The 27,414-nt window shown below is 39.7% G+C and overlaps 1 pseudogene across 1 annotated transcript; it reads right to left on the reverse strand.

Moving 5' to 3' along the window:
- Positions 1 to 952: 952 nt before the first annotated feature.
- LOC309656431 (ADP-ribosylation factor-like protein 6-interacting protein 1 pseudogene) lies at positions 953 to 27,188 on the reverse strand (annotated as a pseudogene). Its single transcript, XR_014268284.1, has 2 exons — positions 10,646 to 27,188; positions 953 to 10,591 (listed from the first exon to the last, which is right to left on the reverse strand). The product of XR_014268284.1 is annotated as an ADP-ribosylation factor-like protein 6-interacting protein 1 pseudogene (transcript).
- Between the last annotated feature and the right edge of the window lie 226 nt (positions 27,189 to 27,414).

Consider the following 27,414-nt stretch of genomic DNA (forward strand, 5'->3'; position numbering starts at 1 on the left):
GGGCTGAATCTTATCATTAACTCAAACTCACCTGGGAGCCCCCATCCTATTCAGGCAACAGGAGATAGTTGTGCGTACAGGAAGCTGCTTCTCGCTCATTACTTTCCACAGCTGCTGCTGCCCCTAAACTTGTACGGGCTCTGTTTCATCCTTGTTGGGGGACCAAATAGGCTCATTTCACCTGTGAAATCCTTTGTAGTTAAAACCTTTGCTCAAGAATGCTTTGATGAGATCTGTATCTAGTGGAGGTAATGTAGCAATAGTTTTTAAAACAGCAAAGCAAAACAAATAAATTGGATATCTGCCATGAAACGGGTAATTTGGTGATTCTTCTGGTTTTATAATTTGATTATTAGTAATCAATAATCTATATAGATACATCTATACAATTCTAATAATTTTTACTAATTTAACTGAAATAGTGTATAACTATGTAAAAATATATTCCATATTTGCTTCTAAAATAATGATTTAGCCCTATGAAGTGACACTGCAATAGTTTCATTTTCTGAAGAATTAGGGTGAAATTTCTTTTTTTTTTTTCTTCTTTTATGAGAATGATCAGGATTGAAGATAGGAAAGTGAGAATTAGCCAGATTAGACTGTATTTATCACTCCACATTTTCACTTTTCTACTCAATTGTATTAGTGTTTTTCAAGGAAAAAAAAAATCATGGGTTTTTTGAACACTTTGGCCGATGACTACCCTCACCCCTCTTTAAGTTTTCTGAGTCAGTGTAGTTATATTTCGTTGTAGTGTCTTTGATCTGCATCATCTGTCAGTTTGGCAATGTAGATTTCCTTCCGATTTTTAAACATTCCTATAAGCTCTTTGCTTGGAAATTCCCAACTCCCTTTCCTGGAACTGAGAAGAGACTTTGAGCTCATCTATGCTTGCTGACAAGTACATTTTCATATGGCTACCACACCATATATTCTAAGGACAAGCTGACTTGGTCTCTGTCTGTAGGACACCAGTAAAACATTTCCAGCTACTTAAGCATCTTAATGCTGCAGACTCCCTCTGTCTGATCTTGACGTTTTCAGAGACTGCTTTTTTGATATTTTGATGTTTCAGGTATATTTTCTTGTGGGCAACTCAAGAGGCAGTATATACCTAGGAATTCCCACTTTTAAGCCTAAGGTTTTCACTCTTGGTTGATTATCATAAATTAGGGTTACCAGATCTAGGTAGCAGCAAACAATCAAACAGAAGCACCCAGTTAAATTTGAATTTCACGTAAAGAATGAATAATTTCTTAGTATGTCCCCAATATTGACGGGATATACTTATAGTTTATTTAAAAAATCATTCATTCTTTACGTGAAATTCAAATTTAACTGGGTGGCCTATATTTTATTTGGCAACCCTATCATTAACAGGAATTTCTGTTCTGGCAGCTTCCCTACGCTTCAGTCTCCACAACTTCACCCAGGGTTCAGAGTCCAGAGAGAAAGGGAGGGTATGGGGATGTAGGAGGGTTCTTGGCACTTTCTGGAGCTTTAAACACCATCTTAGGCCTAGAAAAGTGGTGCTGAGGTATCCGGAAACGGAAGAGGTCCTCAGGAATGAGGCAGCCCCAGACATGAGAAAGCTCCTCGTAGGACTGCTTACCCAGCCATTGAAATCAATACCAATTTAACCAGCTTCCAGCAGGGCTGCAGCAATATTTATCAGTGAGTATGTTCCCTGAATTGTTCACCTGGGTGCTATAGCTAGGCCATGTTGTACCCAGTGATGTCATAACAGTATATCTGGTTAAGGTTGCCAATCATGCTGTGTAGTGAAACGTAATTCTGCCTGTAGGTTGTTGGTATGACAAGAGAAAAAAAATACTTGAGGATTCACAGCCTCTCCCGCTTCTCACCTTGGCAAGGAGAATCCTGTCTTCACCGACACTGTGTCTCTGGTCCCAGGTTGCCCTGCACCAGGTTAATGGGAGAGGGAGGGAATGAAATGCAGCTGAGGACAGTTCCACTGATCTCAGAAAATGACGAAAGGAGAAAGGAACAGATTCAGAAGATGAGAGCGGTAAGGCAGAAAAGGAAGAAGGCGATGTGTGTGTGTGGAAAGGGGGATATGAGACAGAGGGGGACAGGGGAGTTTGGAGGGGAAATGTAGAGAAAGAAGGGAGTCTGGAGGCACTGTTCCTGTGGGGCTCAGTGAAGATTTCAGAGAGGAGAAAGAAAGGATTTTCAAGAAGTTTTGCTGGGGTTTGTAAGATCTGTCCCCCTTTTGGCATTTTCTGAGACACTGTGGTTAATTTTTTTTTTTATATATAAATTTATTTATTTATTTTTGGCTGTGTTGGGTCTTCGTTTCTGTGCGACGGCTTTCTCTAGTTGCGGCGAGTGAGGGCCACTCTTCATCGCGGTGCGCGGGCCTCTCATTATCGCGGCCTCTCTTGTTGCGGAGCACAGGCTCCAGACGTGCAGGCTCAGTAGTTGTGGCTCACGGGCCCAGTTGCTCCGCGGCATGTGGGATCTTCCCAGACCAGGGCTCGAACCCGTGTCCCCTGCATTGGCAGGCGGATTCTCAACCACTGCGCCACCAGGGAAGCGCCCAATATTTATATTTATCTAATGACCTTTTGCTGTCACAGTGCTGTTTCCTCGGGATGCGAGTTATCCTCGGGTACCCCTACATACAACCTAGCTTATGCTATTCATACAAAGTGAAGAGGGGGAAAAGCAGGGCAGTAAGGATCCACCAAATTCTCATCAAACAAATGTTGGGCAGCAAAACTGTAAAACTAGTGCCTCGTTTATTCCATCTTTATAAGGTTCCCTGGGAGCACTAAAACAGTTATTCTCAACAGGAACATTAAAAAATAAATTGACATCATCTTTTCATGTCTTCATGACACTGTGGATTTCCTCTTTACCTCCTTTCCTCCCTTTCCCCTCATATAGATAAATATATGTGTGACCATGAGATAAACATATTTTTGTCATGCAAAGTAGAACTTACACTCCAAATTAAAGGAATTTTTTTCCCCGAAGTTGTCGACATGGATGTTTAAATCTTTGCATTTAGGCATCATTGCATTGCATTGCATTTGAACATTGCCTTGTTCAAAAACACTGGGATCCCTGTTTTGGAATTACTTTCAGAGTTTACGTCAAATTGTTTTGATTGTTCTCAGTCATGGAAAATCTTCATCCTTGAAGATGCGTTTGACTTTTGGAAACAGCCAAAGACAATTTGGAACATACTTTGATGGGTAAAGTATGTAATCATAACAGGTAACACTTTTGGATAAAAACAAAGTAGCAAAATTAATGACACTTTTTGTATAGCTCCTCAACTGAAAATAATTATAAAAATAAGTCATTCTGAATTATTTTTGAGCAATGTATTGAGTTAAAGTATAGTCCCCCACAAAACTATTTTAAAATAACCGTTTGTTTGGAACTGTGTTTATTCATTTGTTTATTGATCCATTCATTCAAAATTCATTCAATAAACATGCCTCATGGACCTACCCAATCTTAGATATTGGTTTTGAGAATACCAAGATAAAAAGACTTAGTTCTTGTTCTTAGAAACTTCTAATTCCATTGGAAAATTGATATATAAATGCACAATTAGAGTATACATATCTGAAACCTTTGATGGGTTTTGGAATTCAGAATATTTCACATTTTTGCAAAGATGGGATTCCAGTTACTACGGCTGCGGAACAATTACCCCAAAACTTAGTGCCCTAAATCAACAAAAATGTTTATTTTTCTCATATATCTGCATTTTGTGCAGGGCGTGGTGGCACCACCTTGTCTTTGTTCCATTCGGCCAACAGTTGGGGCACCTGAATGCCAAGGGCAGGCAACATCTGAAGGCATCACTCACTCACATATCTGGCAGTTGATGCTGGCTGGTGGTTGAGACCTTAGCTGGGGTTGTGGGCAAGAACACCCACAAGTGGTCTTACCATGTGGCTGGGCTTCCTCACGATATGGTGGCTGGGTTCCAAGGGAAGAATTCTGAGAGAGAGGAGAACTGGCAGAAGTTCTTGCATATCACCTTTTATGACTTTGCCTTGGAAGTCAATGGGTGTCATTCATGGCTTTTACTCATCAAGGCCATATTAATGTTACTCTCATTTTCAAGGGGAGAGGAAATAGACCTCACCTCTTGATGAGTAGTGAAAGTTCTAGAACTTGTGGGATGAGAAATATTGCAGTAGCCATTTTTGGAATGGGCCTCAGGTGCATATGCTACATGTTACATAAGAACACCAGTAAGGTCTGAGGCTTCACTCTAATGAAACTCATTAATATTTCTGCAACAAAATTAGTGAATATTCACACAAGGCAGAATCAATTGAGGTTATAAATACAAATAGTTCAGTTTTGGCCATCCAATGAGTTACCAAAAAATATTTTCATTTTCATAGATTTTTCTGGATTTCAGACTTCCCAGTAAGTGACTTTTGATCTGTAATCTAATTTGTGCTGATGGAGACTATAGGTATTCATGACACACTGGGAAGAAAAGATTGCAGAAGGACTGAGGGGGAGGGTAGTGGTAAGAAATCTTCACAGAAGAGGTAGCTGTAAAAGGAGTTAGTTAGGAAGGATCTTCCAAACCAAAGAACCAGTGTATGCAAAGGAATGGAAGTCTGAGAGAACGTGGCATGTCCGAAGAAAAGGAAAATTTTCAGAATAGCTGGAATATGTACATGAGAGCGTTAGGGGCCAAATCATGAAGAGTCTTGGATACTGTATTATAGAATTTGGACTTCATCTGGTAGAGACAATGTGAGTCCGATTAAGGATTTTTTGTAACTTTTAATTTAATATTGGAGTATAGCCGATGAACAATGTTGTGATAGTTTCACGTGCGCAGCAAAGTGACTCAGCGACACATACATGTATCCATTCTCCCCCAGACTCCCCTCCCATCCAGGCTGCCACATGACATTAAGCAGAGTTCCCTGTGCTGTACAGTAGGTCCTTGCTGGTTATCCCAATTAAGGATTTTTTTGGGGGGGTGGGGGGATTCCAGCTTTTTAATTTTTCCCCTTTTACACAAAAAAAAGTAGAAGAAATAATACAAGATTAAAAGTGCAAAAGTAGTTAATTGGTAGAGCACACATACACACAAAAATCCAGATAGGAAGACAAGCTTATTTACAATGAGGAAACACATGTAAATTATGGTAGTTTGTATACGAAACATTAAAAAAGAAGTCAAACATATGCTACATGGGTGCCACTGTTTACAGCAATATTGAAGGGGAGAAAACAGCACTTATTTAGGAACAGATATACCACAAGGTCCAGATGTTACAGCATCAGTGCAATAAATTCACAAAACTTTATTACAGCTAGTTAATCAGTTTAAGAATTGTTCCCAAATATGTCACATTTCCAGCCCTCAGAGGTTCATTCTTACAGATTTCAACCACTCCATCTATGGGGACAAAAAGCAGCCAGTGTTACCATAAAATGAGAATCTTGAGGCTTACCTTTAAAGGCTTATTCTGGTCTTGAAAAGCTAGTAGGATTTTCTACTGAAATGAATTTTACTAAACACAGGATGAGTTTTGTTCTTTATTGGCTGGTCTTGGAGTGAAGGCCATAGACATGACTCTTAACTTATTATGTACTTTAGTTTCAGTTAGCTGAAAATCTGAAATTAAAGGTATGCTAAAAATCCTAAATACCATCTTGTGTAAGCCTGCTACTAAAAAGCCTTTAAGGATGTACTAAGTTCAAGTTTAAGTGCACGGGAACAAGAGTTCTAAGCCTGTCAGATTCCCCATCTGGGAGGAAGGATCAATGTTTCCAACAAATTGCTACATTCTGCACAAGGGAGAAGCCAACACATACTAGGCCATGGAATTACTTTCATTTTATTCCACGGGGATTCTTCTCCCACGGTATCAAGACAGAATGAGGAATGCATCTTAATTGGTCTCTTCATCAGAAGTGGTAAACTTGGTTTGTATATTCATGAAGGCAGACAGTTGTTTAAGCAGAGTGTGGAAGCAGACAGTAGAACAAGCTTCCTGTAGCCACAGACCACGATCTTGTATCCAGCTAAAGCAAAGATCAACTTGAACAGTTCTCCCAAGCCACTGTTAACTGTACTAAAGGATGAAGTTCACCACTATATTACTTTAAAAGTAAGAGTTCAGTTAACCCTGGGTGAGAAAAACCAAGGCAAGTGGTAATGATGAATGAGTTGTCCATATAAGGCCAGCTGATGATAACACACCCATGAAGACACTGGGCATAAAGCCTTACTTGGCAGGTCGGAATTTCTACTAACTAAGGGCAGAATGAGGGACAGCAAAAGCTACTTCTACAACGTTTTAGTATCCAGACAGCATAACAGACACTGTCCCCAAGGACAGCGTATACGCCGTTAATCACACTGAACAAAGCAGATGCATTATTCATTTTTCTTTTCTTTTTGTTTGAGAAGCTTGTTTCTCTCTCTTTTGGCCATTCCAATGTGCTTCAAAATGATCCCATGTTGGTTTAGTCCAGGAAGCAAGAGTAAGAAAGTCACTCTCAGGAGGGTGAGAAGGAGGCTGTGGACTTGCTGTCCCACCCAAGCAACCGCAGCAAGAGAAATGATCATGGTCATGAAGTACGTTTTAGGCTTTTCTTCCTTTAGCGTAAAGAGGCGTTTCCACCAGCCCACAGCTCTGCGTCGAGTTTTTACTCGATTGCTGCAAATTCCATGGAATCTCTGCTGTTGCTCGGTGGTCCATTTATTGGAGCCAAAAATTCTAGGCGCTAGAATGGGAACAAGGTAGTCAGCCAAGCACAGAAACATAACAAAACAGGAAACACCTGACAGAACGGATGGATCTAGATAGTAGATAGTCAGAAGCTCCAAAGAAACCACACCCATAATGGCAGGTGGAAACCAGGCTCTTTCCCATCGGAGGACTTTATCTGCCATCAGCATCACTTCTCCCCATCCTTGCAGCTGCTCTTCCAGACTTGCAGTCCCTGCGGCCAGCAGGTTGGTGCTGCGATTATCTCCTTCCACCATCGTTCCCGAGGTGCCCCCTCAGTGAGCGCAAGACGCCCCCCAAAACTGGCCTTCCTCAGAGCCACTCACGACAACCCTAGCGAGAGCAGGATTTTTAAAAATATTTATTTATTATTTATTTAATTTATTTATTTAGGCTGCACCAGGTCTTAGTTGTGGCATGCGGACTTCTTAGTTGCGGCATGCGGGCTCTTAGTTGTGGCATGCATGCGGGATCTAGTTCCCTGACCAGGGATCGAACCCCCGCCACCCGCATTGGGAGCGCAGAGTCTTACCCACTGGACCACCAGGGAAGTCCCTCGATAACAGATTTTAAGCAGAAGAGGGATGTGATCATATTTGCCCTGAGGAATGATTATTTTGGTGACAGATAGTAGATCAAGGGGGATGAGAATGGAATTCACTTAGGAAGCTCTTCAGCGGGCAGCTGGAATTGATGATCGCCTGAAATAGAAGCAAGGACGAACTGTTGCATTTAGCTGCCGTTTCTTTTTGTTCTACAGATCAGAGTAAATCGAGAAAAGCACAATGTGGAGATGGACATGAGATGTCAGACTGTCCCTTTTCTAATTCAATTTTTTGTCCAAGTAGTGCATATGTCTTCTTTACGATGTGAAATAGCATAAGGCATAGAATAAAAACCAATGTGCTCTGTACCACATCTCATTACCCCTGGTCTTGTTCCATCAAGGCTCCCATTTTCCTCCTGTAAATGGTTTCTTTTGGGACTTACCTCCATGATCTAAGTAATGTGTTACATCTGTTACAAGTAACAGAAAAAAACAATTGAAAATGACTTAAATAATAACATTTATTCTCACATAACAAGAAATTCAGATTGGACAAGCTTCACACAGATGCTGTCTGCCTGCGTCTCAGCTGGCTCCCCCCATGATCATAAGATCGAGTCTTTGGTTCCAAGAGTCACATGGAAAAAAAATCCAGTGGAAAACGAAGAGAGACTGTTCTTACTGTGAGTCTTTGTTTTCTTTAGTTTATCAGCAAATAAATCTTTATCAGAAGCTCTCCAGCTCCCTTCGCCTCCCGTGCCTTCGGCTGATTTGGCACACGTGCTGGATTACCCGTGGTTGACTTGGCCTTGTCACCACCCCTTCTAAGGTCTCCTTTGCTCTGAAGAGGAGAAGGCAGGAGCTACATTTGCTAGAATCCCCTTTAGCGTACGGTTCCAAGCTAGAGCATGTGGGCAGGAGGCACCCTTGAGTCAGAGTGATGGAGAGGCCATTATTCTCCATCTGTTTTAGCCAGAACTGTGAGCGGAGGTGATACTCAGAGAAACTTCAAGGTGAGTTTTGAGAGCGGTCTGCTTGAGTGCTTCAAGTTGAGAAGGTCAGTTGTGATTTATCTAACCACTGCTCCCTTAGGCCTTTTTTCTGGGTAAACCACCAGTTCCCTATATTAGAACCCTTTATATCTAGCCTGCAGAGAGTAGCTTCTAGTTTCCTGACTGAGAGATGACCCTTCCTAAATAGATCATTGAGGCAGGGGAAATGAATTACAGCACTGACATAGACAAATCAGGATTTACCCCCAGAGATACATGGGAGGAGGATGGACATTTTAATAAAATTCCTATTCTACTAACAAAGAAAACTGGGATGGGGAAGGGGGTGTGATTCCGGCATGGAGCAAAATAGTAATACTGGGAAATTCGGCTCCTGGGAGTGGTGGATTAGCTTGGTTGGACTAACCTTCCCACAGATGACAAAGATAAAATCTGGGTGAAAATATTAAAAATGAACTCTCTGAAGACTAATTGTCCAAATTCAAGGAAAAAGAGAAGAAATATAGAAGAAAAATAAACAGATCCTCAGAGAGCTGTAGGACGATACCAAGAAGTCTAATCCATGTAACTAGAGTGCCAGATGGAGTAAAGAGAGAGATGAGGGAAGAAAAAATATTTAAAGAAATAATGGCTGAAAACCTCCAACTTTATTAGAAACATTAACTTATGGATCCAAGGAGATCAGTGAACCACAAGCAGAAGAAATACAAAGAAAGCTACACTAGACCCGTGACACACTGCTGAAAGCTGAAGAGAAAGGAGCCAGGAGAAAATACAACCTATACATTACATAAAGAGAAACAGTAACACGAATGATGGCAGACTTCTCATCTGAAACAATGGAGGCCACAAGACCGCGGTGCACACCCAGATTCCCTCAGTGAAAAACCTGTTGCCCCAGCTGCTGGCAGACAGCCTTCAGTTGTCAGCCTCTTTCAGGCTTTGCCTCGGCCGTAGAGAGCTGCCTCGCTCAAGGTCATGTCCCTTCCTGGAATGCCTACAGCCAGTGACTGATCAATGCAGGAGTATAAAGAACTGACCATCTTGGCGCAATACAAGACAATCCAAAGAGCCATCCCTGCTCCAGATCTCCCCCAGGGGGTCAGCTGAGGCTGCTATAGGGCGTGCATCACAGCCCAACTTTTCCTTTTCGCTACTCTTGCTTCCTTCCCCTTTCCAAGCTTTTGATACCAAGGAAACTCCTTACTAAACAAACTGCTGGATAAACTCCATTTCAGAGTCTATCTCCCAGGGAACCCAACCCTTGACAGCAATTGAATAATGTCCTTAAGTACTGAAGTAAATAAAACTGTTAACCCAGAATTTTATGTGTAGCAAAGTTATCTTTCAAAAAATGAAGGCAAATAAGGATATTTTCAGATTGGGACTTCCCTGGCAGTCCAGTGATTAAGACTCTGAACTTCTAATGCAGGGGGAGTGGGTTCGATCCCTGGTTGGGGAACTAAGATCCCACGTGCCACGTGGCATAGCCGGAAAAAAAAAAAAAAGATATTTTCAGATAAAAGTTGAGACTATGTATCACCAGCAGATTTGTATATTTAGCATTTCTTGTAGAAGTACTAAAGGGAATTTTTCAAGTGGAAGGGAAATGACACCATATGGTAACTTGGATTCAGTGGATGCAATAAAGAACACAGGAAATGGTAAGTATTTGGGTACATATAAGGGTATGTACATATTTTCTTTTGTTTTCTTAACTTCTTGAAAAGTCATATGATTGCATACTGCAAATTATAACTGTGTTGTCGGGTGTATAATGTAAGTAGATGTAATAAATATGAGAAAAATTTTACAAAGTTTGGGGGAGTAGTAAATAAAATTATAGTAAAAGAAGGTTGCTATATTTTATGTAAAGTAGTACAATATAAACCCTAAGTAGATTGTGACAAGTTGAAGACATATACTGAAATCTTTAGAGCAAGTACTAGAAATAATGTAAGATATGTAGCTAAAAAGCCATCAGAGAAGTCAAAGTAGAATACTATAAAATGTTCAAATAACCCAAAAGAAGGCAGGAAAAGAGGTACAGAGGAACAGAGAATGCATTTGACAAATAGAAAACAAACAGCAGAAAGTATATTAATGATAGTGGGTATTATGTTTCTTATGGTCAGAAAAGGGAGTTTACAAATATAAAAGCAGGAAACTAGAATGAACCAGTAGTATTGGAATTCATGTGAATCAATGGCTTTCAATATATACATAAGTAAACACATAAATATAGATGTAATATGTGTATGTATGTACATATATACCTGTATATATACCTGTATATATACCTGTATATATGTCCATGAATATATATATACCTGTATATATGTCCATGAATATGTGTATATATGTGGATATATATATCCGTAGACACACACACCCATGTAATTTCTAGCTCTGATCACAGACAAGGCTCAAAAGCATCAACATCCTAACGGCAATGAGCACATCTAAAGGCCTAATCTTGACTTCTGAAAACCATTCTCAACCAAAAGAATCAAGGCTTTTTGAATACATGACTGATCTGAGGACTGGGGTAGGGAATGTACAAAATGAGCCTGGAACATTTTGTGCCAGAAAATAAGTAAATCTCCAAAGAATGGTGGGAATCAGTCAAAGGACAGAGAATCCAGCTCGGATGGGCTCCCACTGGCAAAATCTGGGACAGTATGACATCAAAATAAATAATAGTAATGAATTAGAAGCCATTGGATAAAACGAGAATCCATGAATCCACATTTGAAATACATAAATATGTGAATGAGTTGAAAGTTAGATGAGGAACAGATATTTACATAGTCTGAAATTACAGCACTTATTAATTACAAAGGGAAAAAGTAACTTTACAGTGGAGAAGTGTGGCAGACATCATCTTAATCAAATGAGCAAAGATAGCATCACTAGTAATGGGACAAATGGAAGTCAAAACCACCTGATGGGATGCAATGAGAAAAACACACACAACATCACTTCTGCAATCCTGTCAAGGATTCATTAGCTGAATCTAACTGAGGGACGTTCTACGAAATAACTATTCTGTAATCTTCAGAATTGTCAAGGTCGCGAAAATCAAGGAAAGACTGAGGAACTATTCTAGACTGAAGGACACTAAAGAGATGTGACAAACAAATGCAATGTACGTATGTGATTCTGGACTGGCTCCTTTTGCTTTAAAGGATGTTATTGGGACAATTGGTAAAATTTAAATGGGGTAAAAGGATTAAATAGTAGTAATGTAATAATGCGAACTTGCTGATTTTGACGAAGGTGTTGTGATTATGCAGGAGAATATCCTTTTCTGTAGAAAATACTATTTGGGAGTAAAGAACATGATATTGGCAACTACTCTCAACTGGTTCAAGTGGGGGAATGTACTTTGTACTTTACCTGCAACTTTTCTTAAGTTTGAGATTGTTTCCAAAATAAATAAATACCCACTTCTGAAAACAAAATAAAACCTGTGAGATACCATTCTAATGGCTAAAATATATTTTAAAAAATTGATGACGGAAAATGTTGAGAGGAGGGTGTGAAGCAACCAGAGCTCTCAGAAATTGCTGAGAGTAAAATGTAAAATTATAAAATCACTTTGGAAAAGGGTTGATAATTTCTCTCCTAGGTATATACCCAAGAGAAATGAAACTGTATATCCACTCAAAGACTTGGACGTGAATATTTGTGGCAACTCTCTTCATAATAGCCCAAATCTGGAGAAAAAATATCTATCTGTAGGAAAATGTATTAAAAATTGTGATATACAGTGTAATACTGCTCAGTAATCAAAAGGAATGTACTACTTGTACATGCAGCATTATGGGTGAATTTCACAGGCATTATGCTGAGTGAACAAAGCTGGAATACATACAATTTGATTCCATTTATATGAGGTTTTAGAATAGACAAAACAAATCTATGGCGGAAAAATCAGAACAGTTATGTAGAGGGGCAAAAGACCTAAAATATCCAAAGCAATCTTGAAAAAGAACAACACTGGAGGTGTTCCTCGATTGCCTAGTGATCATGGGCTGTCCTTTTGCATTTAAAAGTAAGGCATTTAAACATATGACCCAGCAATCCAACTATTGGGCATATACCCTGAGAAAACCATAATTCAAAAAGACACATGCAAAAAAAAAAAAAAAAAAAAAAAAAGACACATGCACCCCAATGTTCATTGCAGCACTATTTACAATAGCCAGGACATGCAAGCAACCTAAGTGTCCATCGACAGATGAACAGGGAACTAAAATCCCTCATGCCACGTGGTACGGCCAAAAAAAAAAAAAAGAAAAAGAAAAACAAAGACTAAAACGTGATCCATGAAAGAAAAAATTGATCAGTTGGACTTCATTAAAATTTCAAAAACTTCTGCAAGGGACACTGTTCAGAGAAAGAAATGGCCACAGATTGGAGAAAATCTTTGCAAAACACATATCTGTTAAAGGGCTGATATTCACAAGATATAAAGAACTTTTAAAACTCAACCATAAGAAAACAATTCAATTTGTTTTAATGGGGAAAAGATCTGAACAGACACCTCACCAAAGAAGATATACAAGTGGCAAATAATTATATGAAAATGTGCTCAACATCATATGTTATTAAGGAATCACAGATTACAACAATAAAATATCACTACGTACCTATTAGAATGGCTAAAATCCAAAACACTGACACACCAGTTGCTAGTGAGGATGTGGAGCAACAGGAACTAATTCATTGTTGGTGAGAATACAAGAGAATACAGCCACTCTGGAAGACGCTTCAGTAGTTTTTTTATTTGTTTGTTTTCATAAAACCAAACATAATCTTACCATATGATCCAACAGTCATGCTCCTTGGTATTTACCCAAATGAGTTGAAAACTTAACATCCTCATGAAAACCTGCCCACAAATGTTTTCAGCAGCTTTATTCATAATTGTCAAAACCTGGAAGCTCTTCAGTCAGTGACTGGGTAAACAGGCTGTGCTACATTCATACTATGGAATATCATTCAGTGATAAAAAGAAATGAACTATTAAGCCAATGAAAACACATAGAGGAAACTTAACTTCATATTGCTAAGTGAAAGAAGCCAATCAGAAAAACGCACCCTGTATGATTTCAACAGTATGACATTCTGGAAAAGGCAAAATTATGGAAACAATAATAAGATCAGTGGTTTCCAGGGGTTAGGGGAGGGAGAGAGGGATGAATCAGTGAAGCCCAAGGGATTTTTAGGGCAGTGAAATTATTTTGTATGATACTGTAATTGTGTATACACGTCATTATACATTTGTCAAAACCCATAGAATGTACAACACAAAGAGCTACCCAGAAGGTTAACTTTAGTTAATCATAATGTATCCATATAGGCTCATCGATTGTAACAAATGTGCCATACTAATGCAAGATGCTGATAGTAAGGAAAACTTGGTTGGAGGATTAAGGGGGTACATGGGAACTCTGCACAGTCTGCTCATTTTTCTGTAGCCTAAAACCGCTCTTAAAGAATAAATTCTATTAATTTAAAAACTAAAGAAAAATAGAAGAAATTTAAAAAGTCAATTCCATGAGGAAAGCATTGTAGTGAAATGTCTTTATCTTGACCAGGGTGGTGTTTACACACGTGTATACATTCATCAAAGCTCATTTAATTGTACACTTAAAATCTATACATTTAACTGCACGTAAATTTTATCTCAAAAATAAAAAATCAACTCTGTATTATCATCTGTGCTTAATTTGGCTACAGTCAACTAAATATATGATGCAATACGGGAAAGTTTAAAGGAACCAGGACTCAGCTATGAAAAAGTGTTGCTGACCTTGAAGAGTGCCCGCCGTGTTCTTGAGCTTCATGAATAGGTGGAGAATGGCTCTCAAACGCGTTCCTTTGTATGGCTGGTCTTTCAGGTTGACTAACATGCAGAGGGAAGAATTCTAGTTCCAGGTTTCATTTCTCTAACTGTGGCTTTTTTTGATGCCGTGTTGTATCTTTCCTTTAAGAGCTGGTCAGAAGGAAAGTGCCACCACAGGTGTGAGCCCGCATGCGAAAGAGATCTTGGTAGAGAAGCGTTGTTGGGAGCTTGTTCTTGAGGGAGTTGGGAGGACAGGACAGGCAGAGAGGTTTGAGATTCACAGCATCAGGGGTGGCCGCGAGTGAACGCTAGTGAATGGGTAAGCGGCAGAGCTGACCTGACTCAAGGCTTGTGTTCAGGTGCCACAAGGACTAAGTCCTTAATTATAAGAATGAGAAATTTGGGTTTGGTCACACCATCTAGGAAGAGTTGGGAGAAGATACATTTGTCTTTATCTCTCTCCCAAGCTCAGGGGTTCAACGACCTCGATTTGTTTCATGGCTGTGATGGTTATTTTTGTGTGTCAACTTGGCTAGGCTGCGGTACCCAGTTGTTTGGTCAAAAACCGGTTCGGATGTTGCTTTTTCAATATGACCAACATTTAAGTCAGTAGACTTTGAGTAATGCAGATTACCCTCCATAATGGGGTTTGAGGGTGGTCATCCAATCAGATGAAGGCCTTAAGAGAAAATGACCGAGGTTCCCCAAAGAGGGAGGAATTCTATCTCCAGGATTTCTTGGGACACAAGACTGCAGCATCACCTCTTCCCTGGGTCCAGCTTGCTGGCCCACCTGCAGATTTTGGAGTTGCCGGCTCCCACAACTGCATGCGCCAATTCCTTAAAATTCCTTAAAATAAATTTCTCTCTCTCTCTCTCCATATATATATATATGGCCTATTGGTTCTGTTTCTCTGGAGAACCCTGCCTAATACAGTGGCTAATAGTGCACTACCTGCTCTGAATTTCTCTTGCCTTCTTTCTGCCCTCAACCTAAATCAGCTTTCGGCTAATTCTTAATTTGTGGAGAAATAGATAATTTACACTAGAGTGTTGTTTATGTGAAATTGATAGGGCATTATATATCTTTTTAACCATATAATGTCTTCTAACCAAAAAAAAAAAAAAAAAAAGGAGTGCTGAGAGGCTGGTGGGCTGCCGCAGACATGTGCATTTTATTCTACACACATAGATGTGTGTTTTCCTTATTTTGTCTTTGGTGGAGGATCTTTCTGGATGTCAGTCTCTGCCACCTACAGATAGTGGGTGCCCACATCCACAGGCTAAGTCTTCACAGTCTCTGAGTCATAGATTTTCTCTGTCTATGGGTAATAGATTAAGAACCGGGGTCCACTAGTTCCAGGTGTAGTCTGCTGCTGTCAACCACACATCTAATGTAGTGACTCCCTGAAAACCCGATTGCTTACAAGCCTGCCTGCTGCTTGTAGGTACAGCCCTTCCTGTTGCTCCCCACGAAATCCTAGGTTATACTGCTGGGCTTCTGTCCTGTTCCTTGTTTGCACTCTAGTAATTGGTAGTTCTGGAACCACGGCACAAACCTAGACCTACTGGGCTCTGATCCCCTGTCTAGCTTCTGCTGGCTTCTGTGCCCAGTGTGTGACACTGCTCCATCCACTCTAAGTCTCATTCAGCCTGGATCAACTTCCCGTGGACTCTCATTTCCGGTTCATCCTGACCATGTGCATTACCACTGCTCAGTAAGCATTAAGGCTAGGCCCTTCCTTACCGGATGAGCCCACCTGGGTGGATCCAACTTGAACTGGACCCAAGTATTTCTTGCTCCAGAGACACTGTGACGTGCATCTTGGGACCCAACACTGTTCCTGGCTTGGTGTATTCTAAATCTAGTCCCACTGGCTCCAGTTTATTTCCTGGGTCCTGCTGATTAGCCTTTGGGGCCCCAATATACTTCCAATTTGGTCTATAAAGGTTATAATAGAATAGTCAAATTAGACCACGTGGTGGAAGGCAGGCAGAGAAGGATATCTCAAGTGAGAAAGTGACATGATGAAAGTGGCATTTTTAGGATGATTAATCTCTTAGTGTTATGCAGGGTAGATCAGAAACTGGGGGCACTGACTAGCACATGAATTCATTAATGGAACTGTGTGGTGCTTAAGATCTGGCCTAGAGTGGTAGTAAATATAAGAAGTAATGAATCTAAAATATTTTATGCAAATAAAATGCCATTTGCATAAAGATGTTCACTGCAGAATAATTTATAATAGCAAAAACTTGCAATGACCTAAATATCTCACAGCAGAGGAATGATTTAAATTAATTTTAGTTATAGCCCACTTAATGAAATATTATATAACTAGATAAACTTATGAAGATTATTACTCTAGATAGAAAAGTGCATATGATATAATGTTGTTTTAAAAAGATATGAAATAATATGCACAGAATTATTACAAGTCTATAAATATGCATATAAAATATGTATATAAATGGTATCAAATGGTAACAGTGATTGTGTAATAGAGTTGGAATTACATGTGATTTTATTTTCTCTATTTTCCAAATTTCTATAATATGGTTGTATTTGTTTTAAAGATACTGTAATTCTTACTTCCTATTTAGACTCTTTCTTTGATTTAAATGATTCTTTTGATTAATTTATTGCTGTCCCGATGTTTCCTAGGTCCTAGAATGAGCCTTGAGTGAGTATAAACATAGCCATTTTGAGAAAGTCATCATTTAACCATCAGAAGCAGGTTTGACCCTTGATAAAAAGAAATAAAAACAAACAAGCAACAACAGCGAAAACATCTTTTTCTAGGCAGCCCAGCAAAGACTCACTGAAAACCTCCACATTGGATTTAGATGGATTCTAGCATAGCTGGGCTCCAGTGCCCTTCTGGAACACCAGGTGCCCATAATTTGTACTCACTTTCCCTTCCCTTTTGGCTGTGATGGGAACTAACGTTGAAATCAACAAGCCCTGACCGTCATCTGATTGACGTGGCCTTTAGCTGTGCTGTTTTGTCCCCCAGTACTGTCCTCTACCTTGAGGCAGTGCTAACTTAGTTGGTAAGATCATGGACTTTGAAACAAGGCCAACCTGGCTTCAAGTTCTGGGTCCTCTGTTCAGAGCTATGTGACTGGGCAAGTCACTTGATCATGCCGTGTCTCTGTTTGCCCAGGTGGTGATGTTATTCACCTTATGGGATTGGAGGATGGTTGTAACAAGGCCAAGGAAGAGATACTGATAGAGCTGTCACTTACTGTCACCAAGTTATGCTGAGGGTAGAGGACCCCCAAGTGGATCCTCTACCCCCCATTTGGGGGAGGTCAGGGCAGGACTGTGCTCAAGGACCCTATGTCTTGTGATTTAGTCTGAAACATTGTCTGCATTAATGACTCTCCTGGGACAGTTTGGAACTCACCATCATCAGCACCCAGATATTCTTATGCAGCTACAGAATTTATTGTGGACAACAATTTTCAGAGGAGACTTGGAAAGTAGCACTCTTTGTGCACCTTAATGATGGCAAAGATGAACACGATAAGCGAGTAGTCCAGAAACAACAGCTCTCTGAACTCATGTCCCCTGAATACTCCCTTTTGTGGTATTTATGGTTTTACTACCACCTCTTCCTGGTATCATCCAGAACCTCTGTGAGCCCAGCTCCTGGTCAATTCTGTACAGGAGCTCAGGCTGCTCAGAAACACCAGTAGGACTCCCTCAGCATTACAAGGGACATTACAATCCAAGGCCATGGTCAATAAGCACCAGATAGCAAGGGGAATGATTCAGATGGGAGATCTCCTGGCTCTCCTTCCACCATCCTCCCCATCTGTACTTGCCCGGGAGTCTATTACAAAGTTTGGAGTTACAAAGTTCATAGCTCTGATTGCCTTCCGTTTTCAGTTCCCCCTGTACATGCTATTCCACATATTTTAGCACCTGTCCTCTATTACACACTCTAAAGACTCACCCCAGCAACCTTACATGAGGCCCAGATAAATGATTAGTGAGGCTGATGTAGCCACAGCCTTCAAGACCTGTTCCAACTCTGGTCCGGTGGGAGGGGCACAGACTGAAGGATGGCCACGGGCTACTCATACACACCCAAGAGAGCAGCTCCATCCTCCATCAAGAAAACCCAGATGGGCAGCTCTGGGCCTATCCTGCCTGATAGGATGGACCTATTGGAGGAAATTAATCTGACCCTGTGTCCTTAAACTGGCTAGCTCCCCCTAGCACATGAGTCCAATCCTCATGAATGCCTGCTCTGATACATTGTGCACAGGCTGGGACGATGAATGTTTATTTCATGATTGCACTCTGCTTCATGAAAATATTTCTGATCCCTTTGGCTCTTGATCCCTTGCCCCTCCTCCTATTTATGGCTTTATACTTGACCCTCCAATCTCATGCTTGATGCTGTCCTTTCAGCATGGACTTTCAATTTCTCTTCACAACAGTAACTTGCATTTACCCCTAAGATTACCTCTGCTTCCACCTCTCTGGGTCAGCACTTCTGCCTGGTCCAGCCCAGCCCCCATAACTCCTGACATTACCTCCTTATTCCCCCTGTTAATAGGAACCACATATAAGAATAATTTATCTGTCTACCGTCTAAGGACTATAGCTTCATGGCATTTCTCACCTCTTATGCCCACAAGTCCCAATGTGGTATAACACTCAGGAGAAAGGTCTATAAGGAGCAGAGTGAGAAAGCATCTAAGTGCTCTAAGACTGACAGGGTGCAGCAAAAAGAGGTGTGGAGTGCTGTTCAAAGTCGAAGCTGTAAATAGTCCATTCATTAACTGGCTCACGGACTCTGATCTCTGCACTTTGTTACCTATGTTTCCTCTCTATCTGTCCCTGACTCTAACCTATCTCCTCTTGGCTGGATCCATGAACTTGCTGGCTATTCTTCTTGGCTTACCTCTTCCACTTGGCATTTCAACAACGGCCCATACCCTCACCCACTGCTTGTCCCCCACCTTGCCTATCCAGTACGGATGAATGGATGATCTGGTTTTACCCACTGCTACCCTTTCTTTTGTTTCAAGGTCTAGCTCTCATGGAATACCTCGCCAACACTGGCCAGAAGTGATGCTCACGAACACCCCAGCTCTGTCCCTCAGGCAACTAATGCTTTTGAATAGGGCTAATACCCCTTGTGGGAAACCTAGAAGAAAGGCGGTTAAGTGATAGGCAGAGGGAATGAGGCAAAGAGTTAGCAGGAAGTGGAAAAGGGTGAAACTGTAAGGGAAGAACCATGGAGGGAGAGGAAGAATTGTAAAGCCATTCTGGTGATTTTGGGGTGGGGGGAGACATTTGGAAGAATGAGTATGAAGGGTGAATGGAATTCTATGAAAACAAAATTAAGTGTGTGGATGTGAAAGCTGAAAATAGGAAAAGAAAATAGGTGTATTAGTCAGAGGGGAGGTGCAAGGTGGGAGTGAAAGCTGGGGAGATGGGATACAGGGCCATTCTACAGTGAAATTATAAGGTGGGCAACTGAAACAATTAGTGAAGTTCTGCCATTAAAGGGCACTGTCATAGTTCTTGTCTTCAAGAAAGGTATATTCTAAAAGATGGCTTAAATACATACACAAATATCTATACAATAAGGTGGACTATTAACCACAAAAGAAAAATATAAGTAAAGGGTGATGGGGATACAAAAAAAGGGTGATGGGGATGCCATGACAGTCAACAATCGGTGTTGTGCCTTGTGTGCAGGTCGTGCTCAATGAAACCATGTCAGGTGAGAAGTTGGCATCAGAAAGTGTATTGTTGCACGTGTGTGATTTTTAAATTGCATAACTGATACTTAATTCACTACTAGTGATTCTCAACATTGGATCACGTTAGAATCACCTGGGAAGCTTTTAGAATGACAAATGTCCAGACTCCGCACTCAGAGATTCTGATGTAATTGGTCTGGGATAAGGCCTGGGCATTAGTATTTTTCAAAAGCTCCCAGATGATTCTACTGAGCAGCCAGGGTTGAGAAACCACTGGTCTAAAAGTATGTTTTTCCTTTTGAAAGGCTAAGGGGCTTAGAATCAAGGGGAGAAATGCAAATTTGGGAAGTAGGAAGTACAAATTATAGATCTAGCACTAGTGCCCATTAATAAATCTTGGATAATTTCCTTTCTTCAATACAATAAAAAATGGTATATAAACTCAGAGTAACATATTAATTTCTGTCTCTTAGCTCTCTTAGGAATTCTGAGAACTAAATTCATGAATTCTTCAGTAGGAAATTACTATATAAATATATTTATTGCTAAAAATATTTATCAATCAAAAGAAAATAATTTTTAATTAAAAAAAATTGAGGTGTAATTGACATATATTAGTTTTGGAGTAGTATGTTATTTTTGATAACAAAACCTGTTATGATTAGGGTCTACTCATAATAATAAATTTATGTATTTTCACATATAAAATTTCATTTGTTTCTTTTTTTTAAAGCAGATTTATCACAATTTATTGTAAGTCCAGAAACTTTGTATATATATATATATTTTTTGGCTGCATTGGGTCTTCGTTGCTGTGTGTGGACTTTCTCTAGCTGTGGAGAGCGGGAGCTACCCTTCCTTGCCGTGCACGGGCTTCTCATTGCGGTGACTTCTCTTGTTGAGGGGCACGGGCTCTAGGCGCATGGGCTTCAGTAGTTGCAGCACGTGGGTTCAGTAGTTGCGGCACGCCAGCTCTAGAGCACAGGCTCAGTAGCTGTGGCACACGGGCTTAGTTGTTCTGCGGCATGTGGGATCTTCCTGGACCAGGAATCAAACCCGTGTCCCCTGCATTGGCAGGCGGATTCTTAACCACTGCGCCACCAGGGAAGTCCAAAATTTCATTTGTTTCTCTCAAAAATCTGTGCCAGTGTAGTATTATCTTTATTTTGCAGATGACTGTCTTACAATCACAGGTCCTTAAGTGACAAAGCCACTTTCTATTTCTCTTTTTTTCAGCCTTGTGTGTTTTTCTATATCATTGCTGGCATGCTAACAGCTGGGATATTCTGTGATGAGTCAATAGTATTGGTTTTAATATAAAGAGTAAAAACTCTGGCTGTATTTTCAACTAATTGCTTAACTGGCAGGATGATGGAACAGAAATAAAATATATTGAGGAGGGTAAGTAAGACTTATGAGGAATTGGCATTTGCTACTGGCTATTTCTAAGCAGATTAAAAAGATGTAAAGAACAGTAACAAAATACAATAAGCTATTCAGCACCTAGCATCATAACTGCTAAGTATGTTTGTTGAAAGGATGAGTGAATGAATGAATGGATGTATTTTTAAATATTTATGGAAATGACTGTGGTGCTACATAAAATTATTGAGTACTTACCATATGGCAGACACTGTTTTTAGTCCTAACATATGTTTTTTATATGTCTTTTTTCAAAATTAATTAAATAATTAATTTATTTTTGGCTGCGTTGGGTCTTTGTTGCTGCGCGTGGGCTTTCTCTAGTTACGGCGAGCGGGGGCCACCCTTCGTTGCGGTGCTCGGGCTTCTCATTGCAGTGGCTTCTCTTGTTGCAGAGCACGGGATCTAGGCGCGCGGGCTTCAGTAGTTGTGGCACGTGGGCTCAGTAGTTGTGGCTCGCGGGCTCTAGAGCGCAGGCTCAGCTGTTGTGGCGCACGGGCTTAGTTGCTCCGCGGCGTGTGGGATCTTCCCGGACCAGGGCTTGAACCCGTGTCCCCTGCATTGGCAGGCGGATTCTTAACCACTGCACCACCAGGGAAGTCCCTTTATATGTCTTTTTAATCAATGTACTCATTCTACTAGGTTGGTACTATTATTACCCCTCATTTTACAGTTGAAGAAACTGACGTTCAGGAAGATAAGTCATTATAGTGGAGAGGTCCCGTCCTCTAGTCCACTAGTAGCACTGTGGCCCGTTCCTTAGTTACCTAATTTCATAGTGCGGTTGACCAACCATGCTCTAACTCCAGCAAGCCAGGCCCAAACCCATCTATTTGTCTTCTCTGTGGCGCCATCTGCTGGAGATGGAGGCTGCTCTTGTTACCTTTCCCTAGCACTATCTCTTCCAGCAATTTCTCTTAGTGACTTCTTGCTCCAGAGTCTGTTGGCACCACTTGCCAGGGTACCTCCTCAGCTTTAACAAGGGACAGGAATAGGTGGGGACAGGGCTGTTAATTTCAAACATAACAGGGAGACTCTGGCCCAGGGCATGGGTTCCAGTCCTCTAGATTCAGACTTTGCTCCCATCTCTGCTGTCTTACCCCGGTAAGCCACAGCAATAGCCTGTGTATCCTCTGTCCAGCCATCCTGCAGTTTGTTGACGCCGGGGATGCCGTCAGTTCTAAGGTGCACCATGTATCGCTAAGGAAAAGAAACATAGCCAATTACAATTGCATGATGTCATCAACTGAAGATGCATCCCTGTTTCAGAGAAGTTAAAATGTGAAAAAAGCAAGAGCATCTCAAGATGGATGAAATAGAGCATATAATCGTGTTCTGATAGATTTTTCTAACACTTGGGGGCTGTTCATAGCCAGCTTTCTCATGATCATTGCTACTGCCAACTTGCAATGTTTTGTCTCTCCTTTTGGGCGCTATGAACTGTAGCAGCTGCGGTCACAAATGGTGCCCTCCCCCCGAAACTAGTGGAGTGTGCATATTTTGGGTGTGGTGGTTAGCATGAAGAAGAGAGTGGTAGGGGTGATAAGGAACGGATGCAGTTGGAGGACTATGGAATATATGAGACGATAGGAAGTTTAGGGAGTGTCTGGGAGTGTCTAGAAGTGTCTTTTTTTTTTTTTGTAACCACTTCATGATATATTGAACCACTTCATAATATAGAAATAGTTCCATTCCCTCCCCCACAACAAAAGCTCCTTCCTGCCCCTTTGGAGTCAATTGCCAGCCCAACCTCTGCTCCTGGCAATCACTAATCTGCCTTCAATCACTATAGCTTTAATTTTTAAAGAATTCATAAAAATGGAATCATGCAGTATATGGTATTTTGTGTTTGGAATATTTCACTTAGCACAATGTTTTGAGACTTTTACATGTTGTTGCATGTCTCAGCTGTTCATTCTTTTTTATTGCAGAATAGTTATTATTCCTTTGAAAAGATTATACCACAATTTGTTTATTCATTTATTAGTTGATGCACATTTGGGTTGTTTATCCAAGCCAATGGGGAACCATTCATTCATTCACCATTCAATATGATATTAGCTGTAGGTTTTCTGTAAATGCTCTTTCCTAGTTTGTTGTCTTGCTGTGAGTGTTGGATTTTGTCAAATGTTTTTTCTCTGTCAGTTAAGGTAGCCATGTGCTTTTTCTTCTTTAGCCTATTAATATGGTAGATTGCATTCATTGATTTTTAGATGTTGAAGGATCCTTGCATTCCACTTTATTATGGTATATAATTCTTTTTATACATTGTTGGATTCAATTTGCTAAATATTTTGCTAAATATTAAGGAATTTTGTGTCTAAGTTCATAAGAGGTATTGGTCAGTAGCTTTGTTTTTCTGTATTGTCTTTGTCTGGTTTTGGTATCAGGGGAACGCTGGCCTCATAAAATAAGTTGGGAAGTATTCCCTCCTTTTCCATTTTCTGGAAGAAATTGTCCAAAAGATGTATTAATGCTACTTTAAATATTTGGTAATTTCTTCAATGACTCTATCAGGGCCTGGACAGTTCTGTTTCCATCCCACAAATTTTTATACCCTGCATTTTCATTTTCATTCACTTCAAAATACTTTCTAATTTCCCTTGTGATTTATTCTTTGGTCCTATGGGTTATTTTTAAGTGTGTTGTTTAGTTTCCAATATTGGAGGATTTTTCTAGATATTTTACTGTTATGGATTTTTAATTTAATTTATTTGTTTTTGGAGAATATACATTGTATGGTTTTAATTCTTTTAAATTTACTGGGACTTGTTTAATGTCCCAGAATGTGATCTGTCTTAGTGCATGTTCCAAATGCACTTTAAAACAGTGTGTGTGCCTTCTGAAGTTTGGGTGGAGTGTTATATAAATTTTAATTAAGTCAGGTTAGATGATAGTGATCTATCCTTATTGATTTTCTGTCTACTTATTCCATCAATTTACTGATAATGGTGTGTGGAAATCTCTGCCTATAATTGTGACTTGTTTTCTTCTCCTTTCAGTTCTAATAGTTTTTGCTGCATATATTTTGACACTGTGTTATTAGGTCCATACACATTTAAGACTGTTATGTCTCTTGATACATTGACAACTTTATCATTTTGAAATATGCCTCTTTTTCCCTAGTAATATTCCTTATTCTGAAATTGACTTTCTTTGATATTAATATAGCTGCTCCCAATTTCTTTTTGTTAATGGCTGCATGCATATATCATTTCCCATCCTTTTACTTTTAACTTATTTGTGTTTTTTTTAATTTAAAGTGGGATTCTTGTAGACATATGCAGTTTTTTAAAAAATCTAGTCTGATAATCTCTGCTTTTCAATTGTGCTATTTAGGCAATTTACATTTAATGCAATTATTAATTAAATAGTAAATTACCTTTCTTAAAAACATAATTAATTACTTTTCTTTTAAGAGACTAAAAAGTAGAAAAAATCTTTTATATATTGCATACATGTTTAGCATTTCTACACTCTTCTTTTTCCTTTTGTATCATTTTTCTTCCATCTGAAGAACTTCCTTTAACATTTCTTATAGTGCAGTTTGCTGATTTACCCTCTCAATTTTATTTGCATGAAAAAAAAATCTTTAGTTAGCCTTCATTTTTAGTATATCAATTTATTGAGTGTAGAATTCTAGATTGATGGTTTTTTCTTTCAGTACTTAAAATAAGTCTCCTGGCTTGCATCATTTCTAATAGGAAGTCTGTAGTCAATCTTTTCTTTGTTCCTCTTTAAATAATGACTTTTCTTCCATTTCTCTCTCCATTATGTTTGTCTTCCTCTGCATTTTTGAGCATGTGGGGCATATTTATAATAGCTGGTTTAGAAGCTTTCCTATTTCATCATCTCTGTCATTTCTAGGTTTATTTCTATTGATGGATTTTCCTCTTGGATGTGGATTATATTTGCTGCATGCCTGAAAATTTTGTTTGCATTTCAGGACACTGGATTTTTATATTGTCAGGTGCTGGATTTTGTCGTACTCCTTCAGAAATATTGGCCTTTGACCTGACACACAGTTCAGTTAGTTGGAATCAGACTGACTCTTTTGGGGCTGGCTTTTCTGCTTTATAGGGTGAGTCAGAGCAGCCTGAAGTCTAAGATCATTTAGATCATCACTACGTAGGTGACTCCCTTCTGAAAACTCTATGCTATGCCTCGTGTATGCCTATCCCTGTGTGAGTTCTGCACAGAGTGTGGCCTCTGCTTTATGGTGGTTCTTCAGCAGCCTTGGGAGTTTCATCTAAACATATGCAGATCAGGATTCAGCCAATGATTTGAAGGGCCTCCTCTGCAGATCTCTTGAGATCTCCCCCTCAATGCTTCTCTTCTCCCTGGGATTCTGCCCTACAAATGTAGCTTCCTTAGTCTCCCAGAACTCTTTTCGTCAAGTCGGTGAGACGACTGGGTTCTGCTTGCCTTTGTGCTGTATCCTGGAAACTACCTCCAGGTAGTAGCTCACCTCATTGGTTTCCCTGGTCTTAGAATCACAGCGCTGTGCTGCCTGTCGTCCAATGTCTGAAAAATTGTGGTTTCACCTATTTTGCCCACTTTTATAATTGTTTACGGTAGGACAGCAGTTCCTTAGCTGTTAGTCCTTCAGGTTAGAAGTAACAACCCACTACACTTTTTCACCATTTTTGTGGCTATTGTTGGAAAGGTATACTTCCATATGATCTTTAAGATAATTTTCTCCTCTTACAAAACCCCACTCCATAAAAAGTATAAGTGAAACACGGAATTTATGTATTACTTTTTGGAAAGCTGACATCTGCACTGAAGGTAGAAAAGCAATAGTAAGTACACTGATGCAGTGGCATGAATCAAAGTGGTGACTCTAAACTATACCATTAGACAGATTCTTCCTTTTCATGCACTTACACACACAAAAGCCAGCTTCACTTAAAAAGTTCTTAATAAAGCAGTAAAAATGATTGATTTTATCAACTCTTGCCACATGGGTAGGCATCTTCTTAATATCCTGTGTGATGAAACAGAAAGTACTCATAAAGCAATTCTGCTGCATGCTGAAGTCTCATGGTCAGCTTTAGGAAAAGCATGTGTGATGTTTGAACTGCAAGCTGAACTAGCTTCTTTTTTTTTTTTTTTGTAGGATACTACTTTTACTTAAAATAATAACCAATAGACAGAATATGGTTATTCAGACTTGGGTATTGGGAGACATTTTCTTGCAAAAGAACAAAGTGAGCCTGCCACTTAAAGGAAACAACTGACAGTATTTGTTGCTAGTGATAAAATATGAGATTTCAGTAAAAACGAGCATTTTACAATTAGCAAATTGTATCTGACACCATGAGCTTAATATCTCCCCTATAATTAAAAGGCTTTTAAAATTTTTTTATTAAAGTGTAGTGATGTACAATGTTGTGTTAATTTTTGCTGTACAGCAAAGTGACTCAGTTATACATATATGTATTCTTTTTCATATTCTTTTCCATATGGTTTGTCACAGGGTATTGAATAGTGTTCCCTGTGCTATACAGTAGGACCTTGTTGTTTATCTATCCTATATATAATAGTTTGCATCTACTAATCCCAAACTCCCAATCCTTCCCTCCCCCATCCGTTGGCAATCACAAGTCTGTTTTCTATTTCTGTGAGTCTGTTTCTGTTTCATGGATACGTTCATCTGTGTCATATTTTAGATTCCACATATAAGTGATATCATATTGTATTTGTCTTTCTTTTACTGACTTACCTCACTTAGTATGATAATCTCTAGATTATCTAGGTCCATCCATGGTGCTGCAAATGGCATTATTTCATTCTTTTTAATGGCTGAGTAGTATTCCATTGTGTGTGTGTGTGTGTGTGTGTGTGTGTGTGTGTGTGTGTGTATAAATATATATATATATATCAATCTATGTCTATGTCTATGTCTATATCTATACCACATCTTCTTTATCCTTTCATCTGTTGATGGAAATTTAGGTTTTTTCTATGTCTTGGCTATTGTGAATAGTGCCGCTATGAACACTGGGGTGCATGTATCTTTTTGAATTATAGTTTTTTCTGTATATATGCCCAGGAGTGGGATTGCTGGATCATATGGCAACTCTATTTTTAGTTT

This window comes from Balaenoptera physalus, assembly GCF_965194825.1.
Source record: "Balaenoptera physalus genome assembly, chromosome: 2".
Lineage (NCBI taxonomy): Eukaryota > Metazoa > Chordata > Mammalia > Artiodactyla > Balaenopteridae > Balaenoptera > Balaenoptera physalus.